We start from the raw sequence: 9,485 nt of genomic DNA, 5'->3' as shown, positions 1-9,485 counted from the left end.
AACAGGTCTTACAGCAGCTCCTTCCCTCCTAAGCCCTTCCTGAGTTAGTGAATCTCCATTAAGCAATGTGGAACATGAATATTCACATGTCCAGGAGAAAGTAAATCTAATGCATCCCTAATGATAAGAATCAGTGTGATCCTACAGAATTCCCTTTTTTTCATCTCCCTCATCACTTCTCCCCAAGGCTGAATTATATTTAACTGGAGAATAATTTGAAGGATAAAAAATAAGGTATGATTTGGTGTTGCCCAAGTCCCTTTGAACCACAGTGCCTGTGGTACGGAATGCTACCCTGGTGCCAGGGCTAATGGAAGACCGCCTTTTCTCTAGCTTTCCCTGACTTGACCACACCCCCCAATTTAAGAGGCAGCTCTATTAGGAACATTGTGGTCTTTGCATCCTCTTTAGCCTCGGAGCAGAGGATTCCCGCAGGTAGTTGGAAAGAGACCGCAGACCTTGAGGAAACCTCGCTCCGTAGCTATTCTTCACTGTCTCTCCGGCAAAGTAGTAAGTGAGGTGTGAGTTTCTGCTTAAAACTTTTCATTCCGTTTTCTTTTTCTTGCCCCTCACCTTGTGTAATTAAAAAGAAAATTAATGGAAACTTTCAGGATACAAGCAGTTTTCTCTTCCTCTTTTTAAAAATCTTTCTATAATCATCCATTCAATTGTTTAATACTATTTTTCAAAAATACGTTCTTATCTTCTTAGAATAGTGTGAAATCAAGATTGCCTGTCAAAAAAAAAGCAAAATCATGCACATTTTAGATCTTCGCAGATCACTTGTCACAAACTCTGAGTTTTCTTCCCAGACTGCAGCACTTCCAAAGAAATAAAACTGTAGTTCAACATAGAAATGCCTTTCTTTTTCCTCTCTCACTACTAGTGCCTATTGTTTTACTTTTTTCTTTTCCCTAGCATCTTAATGAAATGCTTTTATAGAAAGGAAAGTGCTGCAGGTTTGAGTCTTGTAAGGCAAACTAGCGTGTAGGGTGTTCCTCCCACCCTGTCTTTGGACTCCCGTTCCCCACGGGTCTACCTACCAATCCTTTGGACTGAAGTTGCAATGTGGTGCATGTGGGTAGGCAGGGGGAGTCTCCACTCAGGGGAGCATTCTTCCCAGTGTTGGAGGGCTGGACTCCAGCGATCAGTACAGAGAAGCAGGGGCTGCGCGAGTGGCAATTTCTCTTCATTCACTGGTTGTATCCAGCAATTCCACTTTGTGTCTTCTCATCTACTGTTAAAAGTGTTTCTGTTACCGCCTTTGAAAGTAGTATTTTCAGTGAGCGAATGGTATGAAAGATGCTGGGTTACTGAGATCAAGGCGTTCAAGGTTTTCTTTTTTTTTTTTTTTTAAATTTTAATATTTATTTTTTAGTTTTCAGCAGACACAACATCTTTGTTTGTATGTGGTGCTGAGGATCGAACCCAGGCTGCACGCATGCCAGGCGAGCGCACTACCACTTGAGCCACATCCCAGCCCCAACGTTCAAGGTTTTCTTCATTAGCTTTCTTCTTTTACTTTTTAATTCCAAGGCCATTTTTCTTCCTACTTTATACCGCTGCAGGCGTGCATGGGGTGGGGTGGCGGGCATGGAGGCATTTGTTAAACAACAGGAAATCCAGATCCTAAAATGATAACTCTGGCAGCTCCATTTGATTTGTAGAATTGCTGTCACTTTAACCCTTTCATCAGTTGTGGTTCTGGGTTGCTTCACCTCTTTTTTTTTTTTTTTTTAATCTCAAGAGAAAACCCTCGGTAGATATGGATTCTGCGGGGAGGGCAGCCACTGTTACTGTTGAGACTCTACTTACCTGGTGTTCCTGAATAGAGAGGAAAGGAGAGCTAAGGAGTTAATGTCTGAAAAGTGCTTTGAAGATGAAAAGGTCTTTTCATGTGTTCGGGTATTGTAGTTATTAATATTAATATTTGAAGAAGCAAGCTGCTTCTAATGGTAAATCAACAACTTCCATCCTTGCCAGCTCAGTAATGAAATAACAAACAGTGCAGGCTGCTACGTAGCCTCTTCCGTCCTGGTTCCCTCCTGGTTCCCCTGCTGAGGATGTGGGAAGTGAGTCTGATTCTGGAGGGGCAACCTTACAGGCTCCTGCACAGAAGTGCTAGTTGCTAGAAGTGCAAGGAGGTCCTAGTGTATAAAGGGGCGAGATCCTTGAACATCTGGCCATCTGTGACCTTTGAGAATCAGCTGAGAGCATGGGTCTGGGCCAGTTACCTATCCCAGCTACAGATAGGCATTCAAAGGCAAGTAGGATCAGAACTAGTACCTCCTCTGAATTTGGATTTGGGAAAGTGGCTATGCACTTGGCCTCTCTCTCAGAGATCAGCTTTATAACTGAGATCAAGTTATTGAACATAACAGTGCCTTATTTTCTTCATCTCTAAAATATGAATGATATTTGTGCCCCACCTTGTTCTAAGAGGTGAGCGACTAGAAGTAAATATTGCAGAACTTTGAATAATAAAAGTGTCAATGGGCCCAGGAAAGTTTGGAGAAATGTGTGCTAAGGAACTGGGTCCCTGAAGGGCTGTGAGGCAGAAGAAAAAAAAAATGCTTTGGAAATACCATTGGCACCTACAGATAGATCTTTCTCTGATTGCACAGAGAGCTTCCGTGCACTGGCTATTGTGCTAACTCAAATTCTACTGTACCTCATGGTCTTATTTATTGGTGAACAGTTTTTCCCCCATACCTGCTATCCTTTTCTGATTACTCATTAACACCAATGAGTAATTATTCACATCAAAAAGCGGAAGAAATGGATACATCCCAAAAGCTGGGGCTCCTATCTCCCTTTCCTCTCTCTTCTTTCTTTCCTTCCTTCGTTTATTTCTTTCTTCTTTCCTCCCTCTCTCTCCCTTTTGAATTCTCTTTATTCTCTTTAGAAATAAAAAAAGTATTTAGTATTTGAATAAAATCAATGGTTACACAGCAATTTAGTGGCATTTGAGGCAAATCTTGCAAATTTCTTCAATCCTGGGGAAACTGAGATAAGGAGACAACTTTTTTTTTTTTTTTTGCATCTCCTCCTTTATCTTTACTCAACTGAAAATGTAGCTTTATGGAACTCAATCTTTTAATCTAACTGATTCTCTGCCTATCATCTCTGGTTTCCTCCACTTTACCTGAGGAAGGATCGTAATCTCTAATGTTTATTGAGAAGTTGGTGTGTTCCACTGACTTTGCTAGATGCTTTGTGTGGATTCATGGTGGGACCCTGATTAGAATCAAGGGGATGTGAGTCCAGAGCTTGTGACTGGAATCTCATGTCATAGGATTCTAAGGAACTCTGAGACACTCTAATTTAGGCTGGATTTTTCTGCTTATTTGGGAGAATACCATGGATTAGGCCTATTTTCTGAAGGAAAATCTGTGGATTAAGTATTCATTATTAAGAAGACACTGACTCTGACTGAGCATGCTAGCACACATCTGTAATTTCAGCAACTCCAGAGACTGAGACAGAAGGATCCCAAGTTCAAGACTAGCCTCAGCAATTTACAGAGACATTGTCTCAAAATAAAAAGGACTGGGAATGTAGCTTGGGGTAAAGTGCCATGTGTTCAACCCAGTGTCAAAAATAAACAAACAAATAAATAAAAAGACACTGACTCTAGAAGAAGGTTACAGGGTCTATCTATTTGCTTGGATTAGTAAACTGATCTGTCTTGTGACAAATGTCATTTCCCTGTGCTCAGCCTTGTTTGGGTGCTATGACCAATATAAAAGGAAATAATATATGAATTCCATTTTTTAAAACTTACATAAAATTTTCTTTTTACAGTACTAAGGATTAAACCCAGGGGTGCTCCACCACTGACCCACATGCCCCTATTTTTTTTTATTTTGAGACAGTGTGTCTCTAAATTGCTGAGTCTGGTCTTGAACTTGGGATCCTTCTGCCTCAGCCTCCTGAGTAGCTGGGATTAGAGGCATGTGCCGGTTTTTCTAGCTAAAATTGATACAATCATTTTAGAAAACAATATTTTACTGGAAAAGAGGTTAAAAATAAGCAGCATGATATATTCAGTCTATGTGTACTTTTTTTTTTTTTCAAGTCCGCAGTATCTAGAGACTGAGGGAAGATTTCTGATTTTCTTTCCCCACAAAGCAAGAGGGTAGGTTTAACATTCCCCTGACTAAAGTCCAGGTGTTGTCTCAAGAATTCTGAGGGGAGTCTGATCAGCACTTATTAGGATGAGAATGAAAAAGTAAACAGTGCAAATGTTAGGAAAATACTCTATGGGGACAAATAAGGGTTTTCAAGAGATGTAGGAAATACTAGGATTTTAGACTTTTTAGATTTTTTTAAACTTTTTAATTTTAAATAACTCCAGATGTAGAAAAGATTGCAAAACAAAAAGAAGTCTCCCCAAATTTGAGACTTTTAAAATCGTGAAAAATGGAAGGAAAAGCATTTTGGTACTTCGGTGATCCTTAACCCAACTGATTCCTGTGGATGGGGAGAGCCCCATTGCCATATTCTTAATATAAGAGGCTATAGAAATAAAACCTGGGCTTCTTCAGAAAGACCAGAAGCTTTGTCAGAAGTGGCCATTATCTGGCAGGTAGTTTGAGAAACCCAGACAGGTCCAAAGCCACTTGAGCTCCTCCAGCCAGGTTTGTATTGCACATTAGATTGCCAAATGCTTCAGCGTTGGTACAAATGTCTTCTGGTCTGTTTCTCAGTAGGCTTGTGCCTCCCAAAATAAACATGATATTGTTAAAAATACTCAGGAATGTGATCATATAATTACAGCCACTGCCTAGCTTCTCAAGGTGAGATCTTATGATCTGCAGCATCCAGTCCAGACCACACCGCTTTGGCTTTGTAACAGAATCCTGGGGTAATTCATATGCACATTATAGTTTGGGTGGCACCGCTTTATAGGAAAAAAAGAAAGAAAGAAAGAAAGAAAGAAAGAAAGAAAGAAAGGAAGGAAGGAAGGAAGGAAGGAAGGAAGGAAGGAAGGAAGGAAGGAAGGAAGGAAGGAAGGAAGAAAGAAAGAAACTGAACAAACAGAAAAATGCAATGTTTTCCAGAGCAATTTACTACTTCCTTATATTTATAGTTAGTTATTACAGTGTTACTCAACAAAAGATTGACATTTATATCAAAAAGATGTTGGTTTTACTCGGTAAGCTGCAATAGTTCCCCATTTGTGCTAAGCAATGTTTCTATGAGTCGAGTGCTGTAAGAAAAATGCTTACTTCTTGGTTTTATACATAACAATGGTACAAACTGACTGCCATTCCACAGAAATCTTGGCTCTTTTCTCCTGCAAAGTTCTTGATAAACGCTACTCAACCTGTGATTATTAAAGGGAATCCTTTTTGAGATTTAAATGCAAATCCTTAAAAAAGTGATGAGAATTCTAGCTTTATTTTTTTATTTTTTTCTGGTGCTAGGGGTTGAACCCAGGGCTTTGTGCATGTGAGGCAAGCACTCTACCAACTGAACTACATCCCCAGCCCTTTAATTCTTGAATAGAGCTTCAGTTACCTTTCATCCGAGTTCTAGCTTTAATTTTTAAATAAATAGCCTCTGTTACCTTGGGCGGTAAAAATAAGAACTAATAAAAAATTACTGTTGCTACTACTAGTGACTGCTTACTAACTGACAGGCAACTATTGATAAAATAGCAATAATAAGAGCAATTTATTGACAATTTCACTATATGTAAAGTGCTTTGCTAAGTACTTTCATTTGTATAATCCTCTTCAGTAGTCCCAAAATGGTTGGTATTATCTTCACTTTATAGTGGAAGAAACTAAGACTGTGAAGAAATTTGGCGATTACTAAGGGGCTCTGCTTTCACCCATAGTCTAACTCCAGAGAGCTTGCCCAACATGGAAACTCTCGGGGATAGATTCATTCAAACAAAAAACGAACCAGCTTGATGAATTTTTTTCCAACTCCAAAATTCATTGAATTTTCAAAATCCCTCTTTATAGAAGAATGCCAGCAAGCTGTTTGGCATTATACTGAGAAATTGGAACCTTACAATTTGGGCAATAAAACAAATGAAACTCCACCATGAAAATCACAATAAGACACAGTCCAAAAAGTTACGTTCAAAATTTGGGGGATCTAAGTCAGTTGGCATCTTTTAGTTCAATTTTATCGGGGCATTATTAAAACAATCTAGTCTCTTTTAATTTTTTTCTCAATCTCTGTATTTGTGGTGAATCTCAGTTTGGTTGAGACTCTTTTATAACCAGAACCAAATCTATTTTAGATTAAATCCCACGTAGTCCCCACACTATGGGTCAAAAGGAAATTATTTAGAATTTTAGGCTCTCAGGGATTTCTTTGTTACCCACTGGGTGAGTGTTGACATTTTTAGTCTTCCAGGCCTTCAGATTGGACTCAGTCAAGAATCTTTTATACCCCGATCTAGACTACTTCCATTATTAGGAAGCAAAGAGTACTTCATTCCTCTATTCTTTTTGGTTTACGGGTTCTTTGTAAAGAACAATTGTAACTTACTTATTCAGTTAGTTATGAGTACCCAACATATTCATGGCACTGGAGTATGTCTGAAGGCCAAGTGTGATCATTTGTTGAATTTCATGGTCAAACACAGACCTGAGGAATAGAATTTCAGCATCAGAGATGACCACTTTTACTATGAAGCAATTCATTGAATGTTGTCCTTGATCTTTCAGAGGATGTTTCCACATGAAGTATGTAGGAACGGTGGAAAACCTCTGTAAACAAGCCAAAACAACCGTACCTGGCCGAGATTTTTATTAGCAGGACCTTAGCGGGCAGTCTCACAAGAGAAGGGGGTAGACAGAGAGAGAGGAGAGGGGGAAGAGAGGGGAGAGTAAGAGAGAGAGCACGAATGGGGTGTTGATATTTATGGGCTTAACCCAGGATGAGGAGGAGTAAGGCGAGTGGGCTGTTACTTCTTCAGTGTCCGAGAGTTCGCCCTACTTCAGAGTTTGGAGATGCACCATTCAAAGTTCGCGCCGTTCACAGGGATTGGAGGTGATGGTTCGCGGGCCATTCAGTGCGTCATGGACCTGAGCTCCCGGAAGAGAAGCGCTCTGGGCGCCATCTTTACCAACAAAGTTGATAGACTAGATTTTTTTTCCCCCCAGTGCTGGTGATTGAGCCCAAGGCCCTGTGGATGCTAGGCATGTGCTCAACCATTGAGCTACAACCTCAGCCACCTCAGCCCAGGTCTGATAGACTAGAAGTAGTAGTTAGTTTCTGACAAGTTTCAGAGACCAGGTTTAGCATTCTCTGGATAAATTCCTTGACATATTAGAGTTGGCAGTTTTTGTTTTGTTTTTAAGAGAGAGAGAGAGAGAGAATTTTTTTAATATTTATTTTTCAGTTTTTGGTGGAAACAACATCTTTATTTTATTTTTACGTGGTGCTGAGGATCGAACCCAGCGCCCTGCACATGCCAGGTGAGCTCGCTACTGCTTGAGCCACATCTCCAGCCCCCTAGAGTTGGCAGTTTTAATGTACTCCCTTGATGCTTATGAGAAGTGTTACCTTCATGCCTGTTGTTGACAATGTGCTCCCAACAGTGTGATGATGAGGGAACACTTTCCATCCAGGAGGAAATGCAAAAATATGTAGTACTCCTTGTTTCCTAACTATCACAGTACATTGGAGTAAAGGCATCTTTTATCTCTATTTTTTTGGGGGTGGGAGACAGTAGTGACCTACTTCTCAAGGAAGTATAAAAAAATCTACTTTTGTAATATTATAAAGACATGTTACACTCGAATTCGAGATCCCCAAAAGACCACCAGAGACCAAGATCTATGTAAACAGCAAAGAGGTGTTTATTGCGAGCTAGCTCCGTCCTCCGCACGCACACAGCAACTGGTAATGCTGACAGGCCCCGAGCCCAGGGTTTGCAGCAGTTTTATACACTCTTTGGGGAAGGCAGGGACTTCATATACATCACAGCATCTCTTAGCAAATCATCACACACCACGGGAAAATCAAACAACAACTCTTAACATTGATTAGCACATTCACTGGAGGGAACAAGTTGGGTAGGGGTGATTGGTTAGTACAAGAGGGAGATTCGTTTGAACTGATTGGTTTAAACCACGAGGGGTGTACGTGCTGAACTACATGGTTTCCCAACATGTTACCAACCACCATAAACTACTAGGAGGGTCATCTGGCATCCCAGGTATTTTCCCTGACTCATGCTGATTGGTAGTTACTAGGGTGGTTGCTGTGGGTCCTCTCACCTAGCCTAACTGAGTCAGGGACACCTAGCTCCACAGATCTCTCCTGTTATTTGTAGATAAACAACTCAGCATGGTGGGTATGTGCCTAGGAGTGCTCTGTGGGTCTTTCCAAGGACAAGGGTTGCATCCCTTTCCTTGGACAGGCTTTGCTCTGAGGTAGAGGCTGGTTTCTCAGACATAATCCATTTCAGTATATTCTGAGTCAGATTAGTTGAGCTATGTGCATTCATACCAAACTTGAAAATGTTGTGCTTAGTTGGAGATTTTTCTTTTTAGACAATTAGGATATGGATATGCATTATTTTCCTTTAAGAAAGGGTTAGGGGGATAATTCACCAGTGAAAGTAGGAGAAATAAGAATGGTGCTAATTATTTTGTGAGTTTCTGCTTTGTGGACTTAATGACAGAGTAGGTGACTTAGTTTAAGACCTAGAAACCAATAGCACATACTTCAGAGCTTTTTTTCCATTTATAGAAATTGATTTTGAATACACATATAAGAACAAGAAATGTACATATATTAGATTTTGCAGGTTTCTAAATACAAAAGAGTTGTTATTTATTTATTCCAAAAACAATGACAAAAGTCCCAGATGCTTTTCCCCCATTGTACAATAAAACAGATCATTTTATAGCACAAATAAGCATTTGGAAAACACTAGTGAAAATTTATTATTTGCTTTTCTTTCTTGTTGCTTTGAAGAGACTTCTGCCCAGGTCAACTAGTAGTTTAAAAATCCTATAAGTGAGAGTCATATTCAATTTGAGGAGTCAAGCTGGGTATTAGATTTTGCCTCTTACACTAAGTACAGAATTTTTAGCTGAATTCTAACGACCCAGCCTTTGTTTCTGGAGGAAGAAGTCAGAAGAAGTAAAGTTAAGCCTAGACCTGTGTGGGACTTTTAACTGCTTCCTCTCTTTGGTACAATCACAAATATGTTTTTAAACACAAATATAATTTTTCTCTGAGAAATTTTACACTGAAAGCTAGAATCTGAGAAGAGTTTTTTTTTTTTTTTAAGAAATAAAAATGGAGGTAGTTCCCTCACTAATGAAAAAAGTCTAATTCAAAAGAGCCCCTGGAATATTATCATAACATGAAGTCAGGAAGGGCATACTTCCTAAATAGAAAGATTATTATTTGTTTGCATGTATTTGCAATTTGCATATAAAAATCTTTTAATATTGTTCCTTTTCCTATCTTAAATGAGAAAAAGGAAAAAAAGTGTGTCATATTAG

General features: G+C 39.5%; 1 protein-coding gene across 2 annotated transcripts in view; it reads left to right on the top strand.

Annotated features, from left to right (window-relative positions):
* Positions 1-394: 394 nt before the first annotated feature.
* Positions 395-9,485, top strand: part of Ets1 (ETS proto-oncogene 1, transcription factor) — a 131,875-nt gene continuing 122,784 nt past the window's right edge. Inside the window, exon 1 of one of the 2 annotated variants that reach the window (XM_048796115.1) lies at positions 395-510. The gene's annotated coding sequence lies outside the window, so the exon portion shown is untranslated. Of the gene's footprint in view, positions 520-9,485 lie in introns of both variants that reach the window. The other variant, XM_048796112.1, reaches the window with a different exon arrangement.

Source organism: Marmota marmota, unplaced genomic scaffold, assembly GCF_001458135.2.
Source record: "Marmota marmota marmota unplaced genomic scaffold, marMar, whole genome shotgun sequence".
NCBI classification, from domain to species: domain Eukaryota; kingdom Metazoa; phylum Chordata; class Mammalia; order Rodentia; family Sciuridae; genus Marmota; species Marmota marmota.
This window is presented reverse-complemented; position numbering and strand designations above follow the sequence as displayed.